Source organism: Schistocerca serialis, chromosome 1, assembly GCF_023864345.2.
Source record: "Schistocerca serialis cubense isolate TAMUIC-IGC-003099 chromosome 1, iqSchSeri2.2, whole genome shotgun sequence".
NCBI lineage: Eukaryota > Metazoa > Arthropoda > Insecta > Orthoptera > Acrididae > Schistocerca > Schistocerca serialis.
Genome location: NC_064638.1, coordinates 261,488,971 through 261,509,352, shown reverse-complemented (window position 1 = coordinate 261,509,352; position 20,382 = coordinate 261,488,971). Strand labels below are relative to the sequence as shown.

Sequence of the window (20,382 nt, the reverse complement as noted above, 5' to 3'; positions counted from 1 at the left end):
AAAATTTGCCGTTTAATGTCAAATAATGACATTGAATATTCCTGATCCTTCTAGCCTGTGTTGTACTGCAATTTGTAATCCGAGATAACGCTGAAAGTTGACATTGGTCTGTACAAAGGAGGAAACGTGTGTATCACACACTTTGGAGTTATAATATTTTTTTTGCGAGTCTATGCATTGCACGCAGTTGAGCTATTTTCACAGATATTCGCCAGGAGAATCAAGGATAAAAACTAATATACATACGCTCATACTTTATCATACCCTCTAACATATTTCTGAGTTATTTTTCAATCTTAATTTTTGTGCAGTTTTTAAACTCATGAAACTGAAGTCTAACACTGAACAGTGATACATCTAAGCTTAGAAGATTGGAAAAGGCAACAGACTTGACTGGCAATACCTCAAAATTTTCATTTTATATACTCCAACTTAATAGCAGAAAATTTTGAGAGCGTCAAATTGAAGTAGCGATGTGTAACACGCTATCAAGATTGTTATTTTGAAACTTTACTTCTGTTCATTGTAGGATCTGTGACTCAGTAGCACCAACCATTGAAGACAGTAAGACACCAAAACTTGAACGATGTATCTGTAAACAGTCGAAAGTTGTTTCTATTATTGGGAGAATTTGGTTAGGTTTGTGTATTTTGAATCAAAATATTTCTAGATGCCGCACACAGGTGGGAGACACCAAAAGCGGCAAGGAAATGGAGAAAACTTAATGCAGGCAAGTGATATTCATCCTAATTCAAAATTATTGCGGTCGACAACTACGTACTACTGTAGTGATAATAACGCAGACATACAACATATAAGTGTTGTCGAAGTTCTAGAGCCGTAAGTTGATCCTAACGACTCATATTAACGTAGTCGGGTTATTGCGGCTTTGTTTCAAGTGTGTCATCAAAGCTTTCTAGTGTTTATTGTACTTTGTTGACGATAATATAACCTCAAATTGTTTCGTTTCTCCGGTATTTGTACATGTTGTTATTGATTGATAGAGGGCCACGTTACCTCATGGTAAACTAGATTTGTGTTTTTTAACCCACAAATCAACAGATTTGTCAGTTATTGTATTTTTCATAAATAATCGCCGTTTTGAAGCGTAAATTGGAATCCACTGTGCTTGTTCTAAGAGGTGATCTGTATTCATGAACAGATACTGCAACCTAATTTAATGTTTTCTTTCTTTTCCCTTTCGTATTAATTCGCAAGCTCTTGGTTGTTAAATTTCCCGTGTAGTATTCTGGTAACTTAAATTTTTTGTCTTAGTTTAGGGGCTAAGGCCTATAAAATATGTGTATGATCTTGAGTCTTATTCTTATGTATTGGATCAAAATATTAACGTTTGAAGAAATTATGAATACGAAATAAAAATAGTGACTTTGAAACTGTATTTTCTTTATAGGTAATGTCAGGGAACATGACATTTTTACGTCTTTTTTAATTAAAATTAGGGAGTAATGCTGGAATGTTTATTTATTTTAATATTTCTGTTTCATGGATAGCCTGTTGTGTGAAGATTTGAGTATATAGAATCTGTATTCAGGGACTAATTTGTGATATTTATTTTACTCCATTGCAATGCCTCATCGAATTTCACTCCCAAGTGGTAGCAGTGTAACTTGCCAGAAGTGTTTCTCAAATACCGGGACATTACAACTCTTCTTGTGTGCTTTGGCGAGGAAAAAACTCTTTTATGAAGTCTTTTATGCATGGTTTGTCAACTAAGGAACAAACTAACTGTGTGACACTTCTGTGCTGAGTTATTTGAATGTTATGATATTTATGGTTAAAAAATAATATTTTTATTCGTTTTATTTAGCTTTGATATGGTTTGCTCACATTTGCATGGTGGTGTAAGCTATGTTTTGGTCCCCACCTTGCATTTTTTGATATGCCGCAAACATAAATGTTAGGTTGCACTGCTGTTATTTTATCGCCACCACCTTTATTTCTCTGTAACATTCATTGACTTAGTCAACTGACAACCAGATTGTCACTTTTCAACCTAACCTAGACCTTTGTTACTACAACCAAGATTTTGGGGCATAAACGAATTAGGCCATAGTCAAGAAAGTGTGTGTGGTGGCTTTCATGTAATCTCTGGGACATGAGCTCCAGGTTTGCAAAATTCTTCCATTAATAGAATATTTTTTTAGAGTATTCAGACTGGGGGGGGGGGGGGAGGGGGGCATCTTCCCTTATTAGTGTGTACAAACTGTGAAGCAAGTCATGGCTTATGGGGTGAGTAAAGACATACAAATACAACACAAATTCAGGATGTTCTTTGTCCAGATATGCTTCACCTGGTAGATTCTGATATCATCAGTCATTCCCATTTTTCAATAATGATCTTCTTTGCCTGTGCCATTTCTTGTGAAATAATCTGCAAAAGTTTGCCCACAGATCAATCCATGGGCAGGTGTGGGTATATGAAAAAATTAGTGCAGATGAGTATGTCTACAAAGGAAGTAGATATCCTTTGTTGATAGTTTGGATTTGATTGTGTCCGTGCCCACAAGGTTTTTTTTAATGATAGAATTTTTTCACACCCATTAGTAGACTACCTGATAGTGCACTGATGGACCAGTGGTGTTGTGAACATGGCAGAGGTATAAATCTTAGGAAACAACTTATGGATGATATCACTAACAACACAAAAGTATTAGCAAAACAAACATCATCCTCAATGGTTCAGTCTTCACCAGACTGATAAAGATCTAATAAACAGCATGATGTAAGCCACAATCCTGAACAACTAAACCACATACTGTCAAAAAGCACGTAATCAACATCTACAACTCGAGCATACAAACAAAAAACACTACTGACCTAAGTATGTGATATATGGTGTCACACTTCAAAGAATATACTGATGGCTTGCATTGTTCACTAGACTCTAATTTTTAAATCTGGCACTTGAGTAATATATGCTTATGACCCCTGATGACACATTAAAGAATCACCAAGATGAACATGTGTTTTTGCATCTTTTCACTGATTCATCGTAATTTGGTTGGCCGCTTAAGGTACACTGCGTTAAGCGTAATTTTTGTTGTTCTAGGATGCTAGCCACTTGATGAGTTGGGCATTTGTTCATGTTTAAAGCTTCAGTCAGTGTTAGTCACTAATACAAATGTAAATAAAACAAAAAGAAATTTTACTGTATTTAATTACTGCCATCATGAAAATATACTATTTAAACCTCTGATAATTGTTTGAATGACTAACTGAAACTAGTCAAAATAGATCAACACTGAAGGATTGCAGTCTGAAGCAAGGTTGACAGGCACACAATTTAAAATGATACTTACACATCTTTAACTGTTTGGTACTTCCAAATAATAATTTTGTCTGGGGGGAGGTGGTGGGGGTGGGGGTAAATAATTGGATATTGTGTTAGGGCCCTGAAGATAAGGAAAAATGTTCTAATGCTATACGTATCATTATTATTGCTATTGTTATTAATATTATTTTTAGTGTTATTTTCATTGTCGCATATAAAATTTCCATGTTCATTTATTATATTTCATTTCAGTACTGTCTACATATGTTACAACATTTCCTCACTGACACAAATGTCCATTTTTGAAATGAATAAATAGAAATGATTAACTACCACAAATTTATAGCTCAATAGCTCAAGCTGTTTTTTAAAGGAACTAAATTTCATCACACATTGTTGCCCAGGACTGGAAGAACTGAGTCGCAGTCTTCAACTGTTTCTCTTTATATTTTTAATGAATAATATCGCCCTCAGTATTCTTTGTGCCCTCAAATTCGCAGTTTCCCATCCAAACACCCTAAGGAATTTACTTGTCCATCCCTATGATACTCCTTATTCTAACCGCATGCCCTATGGGTCATATGTATGTGCAGGTCACAAGCATGAGGTCGTCCCCTGCATCAGCCCATTTATCATTTCAGAGCTGTCACTGACACATCCTACTTCACCATAGGCAAGTGCTATGAAAGCAGTTGTTTCATCTACTAACTTTATTGTAACCACTCGACAGCTACCTGTACATGGGCACTGCCCAACTAGGATCAGCAGACAACCATACCAGCCAGTACCCCCTGCGGGTCCAGGGTAAGAATAGGCCCGAGGTATTCCTGCCTGTCGTAAGAGGTGACTAAAAGGAGTTTCAACCGTTTCGGCTTTCCATGTGATGGTCCCCCTTGGGGTTTGACCTCCATTTTTCAAAATTCTACAGAAGTACGAGCCTTTTGGGGAAGGACGCCTTACGTGGTGTACCACTGGTCCTCAGTGCACTAAGACCTTGGCACTCAGCATTGTACCGGCGTTGTAACCATACCCACTATTCCTCAAATTGGGCCTAAACGCCTGATGGGTTGTACAAGTTACGCCCATAGTGCATCCCTATCTGCACCTACGATCATGATGGACTTTCCAAGGCACCAGAAATCCAGCACGGTAGCCAGCCCGTTGTGGTGGGGTCGTCATGTACCCTCTAGGTTGTAGCCCCCTGACAACACAGGGATCGTACTGCCGATACCTGAGCTGCACCCTCCCCACGTCGGCCAAGGAGTAGATGCCCGTCTCCTTGGGGCATCAGGACACCCGGCAACGGTCATCATGCCAGGTGGCCCTTGCTGAGGCTGGGTGGCGCCTGTGGGGAGAGCCCCTGGTCGGAGTGGATGGTATCGGGGCGGACGTTTCGCAGATGAAACGTCAACACGTATCAGGTCGCTCTGCGGCCGAGTCTTTCAAAGGGAAAGGTACTGTCTCTGGTTCTGGTTCTCCTGCCCTTTCCCCCTTGGCCACTCCCTGGGAGGAGGGACAGGCCCACCGGCATGGGGCGAAGTACTTCCCCCGCTATTTGGTCTGTTCTCGAACCGATGGGGGGACGTTCGCCACCTCCAAGCCCATGTTCTTTGTTCAGCACATTGAGGACATCTTCGGGGAAATCGAGGCTCTCAGTAAGATGCGTTCGGGGTCCGTTCTTATAAAGACCACCTCCGCCACACAGTCGGCGGCGCTCCAGGCGTGCGACCGCCTAGGGGACATCCCAGTGTCCATTGTCCCGCATCTGGCACTAAATAGGACGCAGGGGGTTATTTTTCATCGGGACCTCCTGCTGCAATCTGATGAGGAGCTCAGGGCCATCCTGGAGCGCCGAGGCGTGCATTTCGTCCGGCGAGTCCAGCGCGGCCCCAAAGACCGTCGCATCGACACCGGGGCCTTTATCCTCGCCTTCGAGGGGGACGTTCTCCCGGAGAAGGTAAAGGTGATGTGCTACCGGTGCGACGTGCGACCTTACGTCCCGTCTCCTATGAGCTGTTTCCGTTGTTTGCGCTTTGGGCACGTGTCGTCACGGTGTGAGCTTTGTGGCGATTGTGGACGTCCTCTTCGTGAGGAACATACATGCACCCCACCACCTCGGTGTGTTAATTGTCCTGGCATCCACTCGCCTAGATCCTTAGACTGCCCCGCTTATCAGAAGGAGAAGAAGATACAAGAACTCAAAACTTTGGATCGTCTCTCTTATTCTGAGGCCAGGAAGAAGTATGACCGCCTCCATCCCGTGCCGTTGACCACTTCGTTTGCCTCAGTTGTGTCCACTCCTTCTGCGGTATCCTCACCCCTATCCTGTCCCCCCTCCGCCTCCTCCCCCCATCCGGGGTCTATGCCTCCGCCTCCCAAATCCTCCTCCCCCGTGGCCCCCGCCCCCTCTGCCCCAGGGGCCATCCTTCCTCCTCCACCCCCCCCCCCCACCCCCGCCGCCTGAGAAGCGATCCTCTTCTCAGACGTCCATCGGGGAAACGTTCCGAACCCCAGCTTCCGAGGTCCGGCGTTCCAAAACGGACCCCGCGCGTGAGGACCTTCTTCGGGTCCAGCCCACCATCCCTGTGCCTCCTCGGACTTCCAAGAAGGCCTCCAAGAAGAAGTCTCTATCCCCCTCTCCACCCCGGCGCGTTTCATCTGACGCTCCATCCGTGAGTCGCTGCTCCCGGCCGTCCTCAGTTTTGCCGGGACACTCTGCTGCCAGGTGCTCAGCTGGCCTCTCGTCGGCAAATGATGCTGCCCCTCCTACACAACCCGGGACAGCGGCCGCTGCTGGCGACGACTCGATGGAACAGTATCCGCCTCCCGCCGGTTGTAGCGTTGTTCCCTCGAAACCTGGCCCTCTGCGGCCGTCGAGGTGACCAGCTCTTCCCCCGTCTCATTCCCCCTCTTTTTTGACTAGCGATGGCCTTGTTACATTGGAACATAAGAGGTATTCGATCTAATCGGGAGGAATTACAACTGCTGCTCTGCCTGCACTGTCCGCTTGTCCTTGGTCTCCAGGAATCCAAGTTGCGCCCGACTGACCGTATTGCCTTTACCCACTATACCTCGGAGCGGTATGACCTCACCCCTGTGGACGATATCCCAGCTCATGGTGGGGTCATGTTGCTCGTTCGGGACAATGTCTATTACCATCCCATCCCATTGACCACCCCACTCCAAGCAATAGCTGTCCATATTACTCTTTCTGCTTTTACTTTTTCAGTTTGTACCATCTACACTCCATCGTCATCCGCAGTTAGGCGGGCTGACATGATGCACCTGATTGTTCAGCTTCCTCCGCCGTTTTTATTGTTTGGCGACTTCAATGCCCATTATCCCCTTTGGGGCTCTCCTGCATCCTGCCAAAGAGGCTCACTCTTGGCAGATGTCTTCAACCATCTCAATCTTGTCTGTCTCAATACTGGCGCCCCGACTTTCCTCTCGGACTCTACTCATACCTACTCCCACTTGGACCTCTCAATCTGTTCTACCACTCTTGCCCATCGGTTCGAGTGGTATGTCCTTTCTGACACCTATTCGAGCGACCACTTCCCCTGTGTCGTTCATCTCCTGCACCACACCCCATCCCCACGTCCTTCGAGCTGGAACATACCGAAAGCTGACTGGGGACTTTACTCCTCCCTGGCGACCTTTCTGGACCACGATTTTCTCAGTTGTGACAGTCAGGTCGAATACCTCATGGCTGTTATCATCAAAGCTGCCGAACGTTCCATTCCTCGTACTACCTCTTCTTCACGTCGCGTTTCCGTCTTCTGGTGGAATGAGGCTTGTAGAGACGCTATCCGTGCTCGACGACGTGCTTTACGCACCTTTCGCCGCCATCCTACGTTGGCGAATTGTATTGGATACAAACGACTCCGAGCGCATTGCCGTAGAGTCATCAAAGACAGCAAAAAAGCTTGTTGGGCCTCTTTCACCAGCTCCTTTAACACTTTTACTCCCTCTTCTGTCATCTGGGGTAGCCTGCGCCGGCTGTCGGGCATTAAGGCCCACTCCTCGGTACCTGGCCTGACCTCAGGTAATGAGGTCCTTGTTGATCCTGTGGCTGTCTCCAACGCCTTCGGCCGGTTTTTCGCGGAGGTTTCAAGCTCCGCCCATTACCACCCTGCCTTCCTTCCCAGGAAAGAGGCAGAAGAGGCTCGGCGACCTTCCTTCCACTCGCTGAATCTGGAAACTTATAATGCCCCCTTTACTATGCGGGAACTCGAACTGTCCCGGTCCTCTGCTCTGGGGCCAGATGCCATTCACGTTCAGATGCTGGCACACCTTTCTCCGGCGGGCAAAAGCTTCCTTCTTCGTACCTACAATCGCGTCTGGACCGAAAGTCAGGTCCCCATGCGTTGGCGTGACGCCGTCGTTGTTCCTATACCCAAACCCGGGAAGGATAGACACCTTCCTTCTAGTTACCGCCCCATTTCTCTTACAAGCTGTGTCTGTAAGGTGATGGAGCGCATGGTTAATGCTCGGTTAATCTGGATTCTTGAATCTCGACGGCTACTTACCAATGTCCAATGCGGCTTTCGTCGCCGCCGCTCCGCTGTTGACCACCTTGTGACCTTGTCACAAACGGTAGCCGTGTTCTTCGATTTGGAGAAGGCTTATGATACCTGTTGGAGAGGAGGTACCCTCCGCACTATGCACAGGTGGGGCCTACGCGGTCGCCTGCCCTTCTAGGGCTCATGTTGGACAGGAAACTTTGTGTTGGTCTCCGCATGTCTCTTATTTGGCGGCCCGTTGTACACGTTCCCTTAATGTCCTCAGAGTTCTTAGTGGTTCATCTTGGGGAGCGGATCGCACTGTCCTGCTTCGCTTGTATCGATCCATAGTCCGATCGAAGCTGGATTATGGGAGCTTCGTCTGCTCGGCCATCCCTCTTACGCCGTCTCAACTCCATGCACCATCGGGGGTTACGTCTTGCGACCGGAGCCTTCTACACTAGTCCTGTCGATAGTCTTTATGCTGAAGCTGCTGAATTACCATTGACCTACCGGCGCGACGTACTGCTGTGTCGGTATGCATGCCGGCTGTTGTCTATGCCCGACCACCCCTCTTACCAGTCCTTCTTCGCCGATTCTCTCGACCGTCAGTACGGGTTGTATGTGTCTGCCCTGCTGCCCCCCGGAGTCCGCTTCCGTCGCCTGCTTCGACAATTGGATTTTGCCCTCCCTACCACCTTCAGAGAGGGTGAGAGCCCGACACCACCTTGGCTCCAGGCTCCGGTTCATATTTATCTCGACCTCAGCTCACTCCCGAAGGAGGGTACTCCGGCTGCAGTGTATTGCTCACGGTTTGTCGAACTTCGTGCTCGACTTGCCGGTCACACCTTTATTTACACCGATGGCTCCAAAACTGATGATGGTGTCGGCTGTGCCTTTGTCGTCGGGGCTGCCACCTTTAAATACCGGCTCCTCGACCAATGCTCCAGCTTTACGGCCGAGCTTTTTGCTCTCCATCAGGCCGTTCAGTATGCCCGCCGCCACCGCCATTCATCGTATGTCCCCTGCTCTGACTCACTCAGTGCTCTTCAGAGCCTTGGAGCTCCCTATCCGGTCCATCCCTTGGTTCAACAGATACAGCAGTGCCTCCATTCTTTTGCTGATAATGGTTCTCCTGTCAGCTTTCTGTGGGTTCCCGGACATGTAGGAGTGCCTGGGAATGAGGCTGCAGATGCTGCAGCCAAGGCTGCAGTCCTCCTGCCTCGGCCAGCCTCCCATTGTTTCCCGTCATCTGATGTTCGTGGAGATGTTTGTAAGAGGCTTGTGTCGTTGTGGTGGGATGCTTGGTCATCCCTCCAAGGAAACAAGCTCCGGGCAGTAAAACCGCTCCCAACTGCTTGGACAACCTCCTCCCGACCGTCTCGGCGAGAAGACGTCCTTCTGACCAGGTTGTGGATTGGGCATTGCCGGTTTAGCCACCGCTACCTGCTCTCCGGTGACCCAGCCCCGCAGTGCCCTTCTGGTCAGGCATTAACAGTGCGCCATGTTTTATTGTCGTGTCCCCGCTTTAGTCAATCTCGTGTTGTCCTGTCCCTGCCATCTACTTTACCTGATATTTTAGCTAATGACGCTCGAGCAGCTGCTCGTGTTCTGCGTTTTATAACTTTGACTGGCTTGTCCGAAGACATCTAACTTTTTTACTTATTTTATCTGCATCTTTGTCAAGCCTTTCTGGTGTCCCCCCCTCCCCTTGAGTTTACTAGATTCCATGTGCTCTAACACCTGTGACTGGGCGCTAATGGGAAAAAAAAAAAAAAAAAAAAAAAAAAAAGACCATACCATACAGTAATGGAAGACACTGCTCATCAAAACGTTGACTTCCTCGGAATTGTCATGTCCCCCTCCTCACCCAAAATCGGTTATTCTGGCCTGCAGGTGGAAACTATCCCTCCAGTACATCTGCTATTTACTGAGCCCCTGATCTTAATCTCCTCTAGTCTAGGTTCTCGACATGTATCTCTGTTCCCTGTCAGTTCCACCCTCAAGCCCCCATCCCATCTTAACACTTCACCTTGTACTTTATTTCCTCATCCTAGCTCACTTGTATCTTGCTTCATTTTACACACATCAAAAAAAGTTTTGCATCATCCCAGTTCCCAGAACTCCTGAAGATAGACATTGACTGTGGATATTGTATCGCAGACACAGCCCCATTGACTGTTCAGAGATGTCACTAAACCTGCCCAAAGATGTAAATGATCAATGAGCAGGGCCTATTAGACGGAGGAGGTCCAACAGCAGATCAGTTCCATTCATTCCACCAGGAAGGAGGTACACAGCTCGTGCCATCTGTAGTACAACCATGCCTAGATGGACAATACCACTGTTCAATTGTGTCCGCATTGTTACTTTGTGCCAGGAAGGGCTCTCAACAAGGGATGTGTCCAGGCGTCTTGGAGTGAACCAAAGCAATGTTGTTCGGACATGGAGGAGATACAGAGAAACAGGAACTGTCGATGACAGGCTTTGCTCAAGCCGCCCTAGGCCTACTCCTGCAGTGGATGACCGCTACCTACGGGCTATGGCTTGGAGGAACCCTGACAGTATCGCTACCGTGTTGAATAATGCTTTTTGTGCAGCCACAGGACGTCGTGTTACGACTGTGCGCAGGAGGCTGCATGATGCGCAACTTCACTCCCAACATCCATGGCGAGGTCCATCTTTGCAACCATGACACCATGCAGCGTGGTACAGATGGGCCCAACAACATGCCGAATGGATCACTCAGGATTGGCACCATGTTCTCTTCACCGATGAGTGTCGCATATGCCTTCAACCAGACCCGATCAGGCTGAATGCCTTAGATGCACTGTCCAGCGAGTGCAGCAAGCTGGAAGTTTCCTGCTGTTTTTGGGTGGCATTATTTGGGGCCGATGTATGCCGCTGGTGGTCATGGAAGATGCCTTAATGGCTGTACAATACGTGAATGCCATTCTCCGACCGATAATGCAATCATATCGGCAGCATATTGGCAAAGAATTTGTCTTCATGGACAACAATTCGTGCCCAAATTGTGCATGTCTTGTGAATGACTTCCTTCAGGATAACAACATTGCTTGAATAGAGTGGCCAGCATATTTTCCAGACATGAACCCTGTTGAACATGTCTGGGATAGATTGAAAAGGGCTATTTATACACGACGTGACCCACCAACTACTCTGAGGGATCTACGCCAAATTGCCATTAAGGAGTGGGACAATCTGGACCAACAGTGCCTTGATGAACTTGTGGATAGTATGCCACGACAAATACAGGCGTGCGTCAATGCAAGAGGATGTGCTACTGTGTATTAGAGGTACCAGTGTGTACAGCAATCTGGACCACCATCTCTGAAGGTCATGGTGATACAACAATCAATGTGTGGCTTTCATGAGCAATAAAAAGGGTGGAAATGATGTTTATGTTGATCTCTATTCCAATTTTCTGTACAGGTTCCAGAACTCTCAGAACCGAGGTAATGCAAAACTTTTTTTGATGTGTGTATGTTTCACTTAGTTTGGAACCATCACCCCACTTTTCCCTCTACTACCGTATCCATTTCTCAATACAGGTTCATATCCTTATGGGGTATAACTATTCGTGTCCAGGACAATCTCCTAGGCCTCCGTCCAGTCTTGGCATCACCAAGAGGTGATCATCGTTGAGAAATATTGGACCTGTGTCCACGTAGGAGTGAGGAAGGAAACACACTCCACCTAGCAGAGTGCCATTACAGGAGAGAATTCGCACCCTGCACCACCAATCCGGAGTAGTGGCGAGCAGCTATCATGTGATTCCTCCCTCAAACTCCTAATTACCCACACACATAGTGTACACAGGGGGTGGGGAGTGGTAGGTAGATTCATTGTTAGTAGTTCGGGAAACAAACAACATCTACTGAGGTGACAATCCTTCTGTGGCAAATAAATCAGCCATTCAAAATATTTTTAAAGACAAATTTAAAATTACTCTTGGACATGATGGGCTACCTGTTGACTTCTGTAACATTCTGTAAGTCACATGTGTCTCCGGATTATTGCAAGTAGGAAGCATCTTGGCGAAATTGGTCTTCAATTGTTGAGTTCTGATTTGGAATATTCCAGGGTACCAGGCTTGGAGGTGGTTGGGATCCTCAGTGCTCCATAATTGGGTGATCTAGGCATGCTATCAGCAGTCTCAATTAGACTTAATAGTAGAACTTCTTGTTTTGCAGAGAGCAGGAATCTTAGCATAATGATCCAGATTGCAATTATTGTACAAACACTATAAAAACTGACAGGGTGGAGAGGCAAAACAATCATTGACAGGCAATCTTTGGTGAACCTGCTGCATCCCAGTCATAGCACACTTCCCTAGATATATTGGGTTGCAGTTAGATTGACTAGTTTCATGGCTGTTTGAGGATAGGAAACAGAAAATTTAAATCAAAAATTCCAATCATCCAGTTGCATAAGCTTACCCCTGGTAGGCATCAACGCTCATCCAGACAGGGAAACTAAAGAGGCCAGACATCTAGACTAATCTACATCTACACTCTGCAAACTACTGTGAATTGTATGGCAGAGGGTATGTCCCATTGTACCAGTTATTAGAACTTCTTCCCAAGCCATTCAAGTAAGGAGTGCAGGAATAATGATAGTTTGAATGCCTCTGTGTGTGCTGTAATTATTCTAATATTGTCCTCTACTGTGAATGCTGTTGTCAGATATGGAATGAGTTGATTGACATTCGTAAGCAACTGGAAATTGTCTAACTACAGTCTAATGGTTGGCAGCTACTGCAGATTGGTTTGTTGGAAGAGCTCCTGAGAGGCATGTACTTGTGGTACTGGTACCAAAGATACCTCAAGTATTACCATCTCCTGTGGATCCTGTCTCCGTTACAGAAAGTATGGGCCTGTCATTACTCATCCACTTGACTGTGAGTGGCGTTTCAATGGTAGAGCTACACATCCTGTGCAGGATGGATGGGGGCCAGGGAGGACACAGGGTGTTATACCGATTCCTCTAATCAATAAGTTCAAGGTGCTGTCTTTCACTGAAACTGAAACTGAGCCAGTGGGACTACCTTTACCTATTTTGGGGAAACCTGTTTAGTCCCGTGTCAAGAGGAAGCAAATACAAAAGGGTATGAATTAAGGGTCTATTAATCATTGGCAATTCAAATTTATGGAGAACGATGTTACCCCTTGGAGGAACAGCAGCAGGGGATAGGAAAGGACACCTGGTGCACTCAGTGTGTGTGTGTGTGTGTGTGTGTGTGTGTGTGTGTGTGTGTGTGTGTGTGCACAGCATTGGCCCCAGAACTGATTGTCTCCCCTTGGTTCTGAGTCAAACGGAAGGACTGAATCAGAGACTTCGAAGTTTCTGTGACAGGCTAGGCTTGGCTTCCTGGACTGGCAGCATAGGGTTGATAACTGTACGGTGTGCATTACACATAAGAGGTAGATGGCTGTGTGAGGGATGCACACAAAAGTTTTTTAGATTATGTAACTCTTCATTCAATCCATATACCTGTAAGAAAGCGAGAAGTATCAGTCTAATCTCAAAAGAAATGCCTCCCACAGGTGACAGTATTAAAATCCAAGTGGTTAACTGCTGATGCATTGACAACAAAGTGGCTGAGTTCAAAGTGATCTTGGGAAGCACTGAAGCTCATATGATACTAGATACTGAAAGCTGGTTGAAACCTGAAATTTATAGCAGTGAGATTTATGCGGAAAATTTTAACATATATCAAAAAAATAAGCTAATGTGAAAGGGAGGTGATGTATTTGTCACAATGGACAAGACACTCAAAACTACCAAGATAGAAATTGAAGAAATTGGGCAAGGCTCAGTATCAGGGGGAGGGCAAAAAATGGTAATTTGATCCTTCAATCTCCCACCAGACTTGTCTCCTGATGTAGCCAAGAACTTCAGAGAAAACCTCATTTTACTTGTACGCAAGTTCCCCAATCGTTGATTTGATTTTGGCAGGGAAGCTAAAACAGCTTTGGTCTAACCCGCCACTGCCTGCACTGAAACCGAGTTCATTGTACAGTATCGCTCCCTATATATCTAGTAAAGCCAACCAGTGCTCTTAAATGGTGCAAGGAGTCCCTTTACATTTCTTTCTTAGACACAATTTCTTCAGGTCTAGTTGTCACAAAAATTCTGTGTCTCTTGCTCTCTAATGCCATGCATTCGAAGATTAGGTGTGATGCAGTTTCTTCACTCTCATTACAGATCCTATATTTAGGGTCTTCTTCCATTATACCCATTGTATGTAGGTGTGTTTTTGAAATTACCATGGTTGGTCATCAGTCCAACCATGAGTTTAATCTCTTTCCTGTTCAAGCCCAGGATTACAGAGCTTCTTTTAAAACACATGCTTTGGCATCATTACCTTACCATGTTTTTGTTTGTAGACCTTGGTCCAGTATTCTATGTGCTGTCTACTAAGCCAGTTCTGGATTTCTAGTTTGATCATAGACTTTGTTATTGTCAGGACAGGTTCCGGTCCAATGAATGGAGCCTGTGCCCCCATCCTGGCCAATCTGTCGGCTTGTTCATTGCCACTGATCCCTGAGTGGCCAGGGACCCACATTTGGTTTACACTATTGCTTCCCTCTAGCTTCACCAGAGCCCTGTGACATTCTGCAACAATCTTAGATCTTGTTGCAGGAGCTGCAGTAGTTTTATATCTGAATGAGGAACTTGAAACTTTCATCACAGAGTAGGAGCGTGTAGAGAAACTATGGCCCAAGTTTAAAAGGTTAGTTGACCATACACTGGGTGATACCCAGTAGAATAGACCATAATGCGAGGGATCGTCTGTGGCATACAGTCACTGTAAAATAACGTCTAAAGAAACAGAGACTACTGCATAATAGGTGTAAACGAAAGCATAAGACTATAGATAGAAAGATTCTGAATGAAACATTGTTGCCTGTCAAGAGAGCAATGCATGATGCCTTCAATGACTACCATAGCAGAATATTGTGAAATGATATTTCACAAAATCTAAAGAAATTCTGGTCATATGTCAAGGCTGTTAGTGGCATCAAAATAAGTGCCTAGTCCCTAGCAAATGAGGCAGGAACTGCAATTGAGAGTAGCAAAGAAACGTCTGAAATGCCTAGCTCTGTTTTCAAACTTTCCTTTACAAATGGAAACACAGGAGAATTGTCTCTTAATCCTTGCACCTTTGAAAAGTCGAGTGAAATAAAAATTAGTGTCAGTGGTGTTAAGAAACAGCTGAAACTTTTAAAATTGAATAAAGCTCCAGGGCCTGATAGAACCCCTGTCAAGTTTAGTACTGACTTTGCGGCTTACTTAACCCCTCAAGTTTCAAGAAACAGCTTTGTATTATGACTGTTGGAGTATACTACAACCCCTCTATGTATCACTCACATCTTCTGCTAGTATAAAATTTTGTTTAAATACTACGGTGTAGTTTGTTCGAATGTCTTTTTTTCATATGTTGAGAAGATGACACTCCTTTACATACATGATGGTCTGCAGGCAGTAACAAGTGGACTTAACAAGGTATAAGAAAATCCAAGGTCTGGCCATGAAGCTTGGTAATGATGTTAGTCCTTTTTTGCTCAATAAACCTCCAGTACAGCATGTTTTTCTCAGGGAAAGGTGACTTGAGAAGAGACATTGGCTGTAGAAGTCTTCATTTGGCTTTTCATGTAATTATCTCAATTGAAAATCACCTTGTCATCATTCTGTAAATGCCTGCCATTTAATGCTTTCTTCATCCGAGGAAAAAAATGATAGTTATTGGATCCCATGCCGGGAGAGTACAGTGGATGGGGTAAAATGTGATAGCCCAAAGAAGCAGCATGTGGGTCTGTGTCCTGTGCAGCATGAGCTGCTCTGTTTAGGAGCAAAAACACCGCTTGGTCCACTTTGCACAATTCATAATCCTGACAACTTCCCATGTCCTTGTCAGGAGATTTCGGCAGTGTTCTCTTGTAATGCTTTGACCCTTATGAGAATAATCTGTTAGTATCACACGTTACCAGTCCCAAAAACCTTCAGCAACACATTTCACAGTGACTATTGGGTCTTCACCTTTATTGATAATGGTGAATCCACATATTTCTGCTGATTGTTTTCATTTTTTGTCTCGAATCATTGTGATACACACAGCACTCATCCATGATGATTAAGCATCTAAAGAAGTCATCTGGATTGGCCTGATGTTTCTGTAACATTTCTATGGCTGTCCCAGTTTGGTACACTTTTTGAGTGAGTGTAACTAGTCATGGCTTACAGTGAATGGTGGGCTTTGTGATGTTCCAAATGCGTGAGATGTTGCAAATTGTTCTGTGACTGGTTTTCACTTTTCCCACCATTACCTAGATTGTGCTATACCAGTCCTCAAAGCACAGAGCCTCCACTTATCTTACATTTTCTGGTTCTACACAGAAATTGTCTGCTATGTTGGTCTTCGTCATTCAGACTTGTTTGATCATAAGGGAAACATCTGTGCCACTTGACCACTGTGTAATATTATGGTGCATTTTTGCCATACGCCTCCACCAGCTTGGCATGAATTTTTGTAGAGTTGTTCCTGTCAAATACAAAAAACTAATAATGACATGATGCTCAAATTTATCATTGGGATGTGCTCTTTTTTGGTCCCTCTAGTGGTGTGCTATGTTACTGTGGTGCAGGGATTTCTGGGTCTACTGAGACATGTAACTGCAAAACAAAAAAATAACTATGTAACATGTTTTCGAAGTTATAGTTAAAACTGTATGGTTATCCATACAAAAACTGGGAAATGATGCAACATGCTTGTAGATGCTGTAGATACTGAAAGAGGGAAAATAGATGTTTCACTTATCTTACCTTGGGGTGGGGAGGGCGACATTTCAGAGAAAACAAGAGACTTCATTCTAATATTTAAATCTTCTATATTGGCCATACATATTGTGGGTGGATGCATTTATCTGAAATTATGGCTATATATTGCAAATACCCAATACTTTAAATAATGGAAGTGCGTTATAGTACTGTCATAAACAATGGTTTGATACTTGCAGGAGATATGGCCAAACAGCACACAAGGCTGTTGTGGCATTCTACGTTCTGTGAATGTACTTTAATTGTTCAGAACCATTTCCCTCTTAGAACAGAGACTGTTGTTTTTGTGCTGATGGAAAGATAACGCAGCAGTGTTGCTTCAAGATAGTTGTTTTCAGCAGCACTAGTTGTCAAGCCTGCCACTTCCTGTGCAGTGGTACACATCTCAAACTTTAAACATATGGAATTCACTATTTTGCTGTCTCTGTTATCAAAATAAAGTGAGCATCTCTGTACTTCCGACATTTCAACAAGAACATAGAACAAGGGCTGCAGCAACTTCGAAGAGAATTGGAAAAAAAAAAACAGCTGATCAGAAACTTTTTTAAATTCAAATGATAAAGATGAATGTATTGTGCATTATAATGACTTTGCTAAAAGACCTTCAAGCCAAAATATCACCTATCCCTTGCCACACTCTGCCTCTCAGGAGCACATCACCAAAAAAGAACAACAGGGGAGAAGACAACTCACTTTGATTAATGGGCGCCATACTATAATGAAATGTAAATGGTTTTAGAACTTACACGAAGAAATTCAAACATTTGCCACAGAAGAAACCACTGTGCCAATTTTCACAGAAGACATATTTTAAACATCTGATCCTCCTGTGCTAAGAGGCTATGCTCTCTACAAGAAAGATAATCTTATCTGTGACAGATCTGAAGGAGTTGTGACATTATCATAACAAATAATGCGAGAGGCTACCCAGAAGTTCACATAGTACACAGATAAATAAAATTACACTTTACTTAGCTCCTGTTCACCACAATTACCTTAAAAGTAATCATATTGGGGGTGTATACACTGCTCCCAGCAGTTTTTCCATGAACTGAAAACTGCTTGGGCCGGCCAAAGTGGCCGTGCGGTTAAAGGCGCTGCAGTCTGGAACCGCAAGACCGCTACAGTCGCAGGTTCGAATCCTGCCTCGGGCATGGATGTTTGTGATGTCCTTAGGTTAGTTAGGTTTAACTAGTTCTAAGTTCTAGGGGACTAATGACCTCAGCAGTTGAGTCCCGTAGTGCTCAGAGCCATTTGAAAACTGCTTGGAACTCTTTTTTTTTTTGTGGTGCAGTTTACTATCACTTGCCATTCTGCTGGAATCTCCCCAATGGTATGAAATCTTCAGCCTTTTAACATGAGTTTCATTCTGCGGAACAGAAAAAAGTCTCTGGTGCCAAGTTGGCTGAGTACGATGGATGAGAAATAACTGTCATTTTGTTTTTTGCCAGAAACTCCTGGGTTATCAATGCATTATCATGATGGAGGAACCAATTGCCTGTGCGCCATTTTTCTAAGTGATTTCTTCTGACATTTTCCCTCACGACATCATGGTAGAACACTGAAATGCCAGACTAACAAAGAGGTTCAAGCTCCATATTGGCAATTCCTTCCCTTTTGAAGAAACATGTGAACATGAATTTCACATTAGTCTTCACTTGCTGGGCTTCCTTGTGATGGGGTGATGATGGGTTGTTCATTGTTACTTAGTTTTACGATCATACCCGTAAACCCAGCTTTCATCACTGGTAATAAATGTCAGAAGAAAATCTGGTTCTCTGTCAAGCCTTCCTTGAAATTCTCAGCAGACTTGCATGCAATGCTGTTTCTGCTTGTCGCTGACAATTCATGGCACACACTTTGAGGTAATCCCTTGGGTGTGCAGTTTGTCAGACAAAATCGTCTGACATGCCCCCTATGACATTGCATATATCCACCTACAATCTTCCAGTACTGTATTCGGAACAGCGGCATCATTTTTGTGCAACAGGTTCCAATGGGGAAATGCACACAATGAGTAAAATGTAACCATCTAGCACAAAGCTGCCCTTGGTACTGGCTCTCAAAGGATGTGGGAGGTACCACCTGGTGGTGATCCATTGTACTGACTAGACTTCGGAAGTTAAACATACATTCTGCGAAATTTTGGGTAACATCTTATATACACTACGCATCGCCTGTCTCACTCACCTTAAACTTGCAGACAGTAGCTTGCATACATTGCTGAAAATTGTATGCACAGCTTAGGGATAGCTAATTGCTCACTTAAAGAAGATTCTCTCACAGCTCTAATCAAGCAACTCCTTCAGAGATATTTCCTTGTAGGGCTGTTATGATGCACACAATGTGCTTTGGGGTTCCACCTCTACCTACCAAAGGGATGAGTTCTTGAGAGCCTCATTTTATCAGAAGGTGCCTGTTATTTGAACAGATGTTGAACCTGTTTCAGCTGAGCTAGAGGGTTTCTTTCTGCCCACCTTCCAACCATTGACCTTTCATTTTGTTCATCCGCTCTTGCAGATATTGATGAATGGGAGGTGGACACCTAATCTTCACTGTGCTTACCACATCTCAATCTGGACACACTTTCCCAAGGTTATGAAAGAAGCAGCTGAAATGGATGCAGAGCCTTATACAGAGATCTTGATGGAGAGGATCAGATACGTACAGTAGGAGGAGCAGGAAACAGCTGGGCTAACAACGTAGAATATAGTATTAAAGGTTACCTGGAGGAAATAGGAGCAGCAACAGCATACAATCATGAAGAGTTTGTGGAGGTTTTGCAGTGTCATGGCCAGCTCTTGAAGAGCTGAGTGGATTGCTTTGTACTGAAAAAGTCTCACATCTGTGCAGTGCTTGTTGTCACAGTTGGAAGATGGGGATACATAAATCATGGCCTTCATCTGAATAGGAGGGAAAGGAAAGATTAGCTGAGCATCTTGCAGTAAGTGTAAGGGGGTTACGAGCACACAAGACAAAAGCCCTGTGATTATTAGATTCAGAGGGTGACTGGAGTCAGAGACGGTACATATTTTAGGTTAGACAGACAATATTGAAAGAAATTAGAACTGTACATGGTCATAATACACGTAACAGTTTCGAGAAAAATCAAATTTATTTCTTTCATCAAAAACTTAAGTGGCTGTAAAAGAAGGTTGGTGAGTTTCTTGTTCACCTTGAAGCCATGGATAATTCTGAAGTATGGATGATTTGTGTGCCTTGGAACACCATTTAACTACAGGGATTGAAAAGTCAAATATCAAGTGTTATAGATTAGCATAATTTTTGTGTAGAGTTAACATGGGAAAAGGATGAATTGCAAGATTTATGAAAGTAGTACATAAAATAAAAAAAATTGAAACAAATAGTTTTGTGTAGATCACATCCTATGAGCATGTGCTTGTGAGTTGTTACTGCAGAATACTTCCCTGGTCATTGTAAAAGTCTGCATAACCCCTCTAGAAAACTGCCAGCAATTTATAAGAAACCTAGATGCATTATTGTGCTGCCTGTCAGACAAGAAGAAACAATAGCAAGTGGAGATTTTCATGTAGATTTCCTAAAGGATATGATCAGGAAAAAAACTAGAATCAGTAATTTGACATTTCAATCAAATTTCCGTACTCAATTTTCCAACTTGGATAGGACTACACTCACCGATAATATTTTTATTAACAGTGCTTAGGCTGAAACAATTAATGTGTACCCAATTGTTAATAGAGTAAG

The 20,382-nt window shown here is 44.2% G+C and overlaps 1 protein-coding gene across 3 annotated transcripts in view; it reads left to right on the top strand.

Moving 5' to 3' along the window:
* The first annotated feature begins 596 nt into the window (after positions 1-596).
* LOC126467302 (zinc finger protein 16) overlaps positions 597-20,382 on the top strand; it is a 154,892-nt gene continuing 135,106 nt past the window's right edge. For 2 of the 3 annotated variants that reach the window (XM_050096453.1, XM_050096451.1), the window contains exon 1: positions 597-730. The gene's annotated coding sequence lies outside the window, so the exon portion shown is untranslated. Of the gene's footprint in view, positions 731-783; positions 841-20,382 lie in introns of those variants that run through there. The other variant, XM_050096452.1, reaches the window with a different exon arrangement.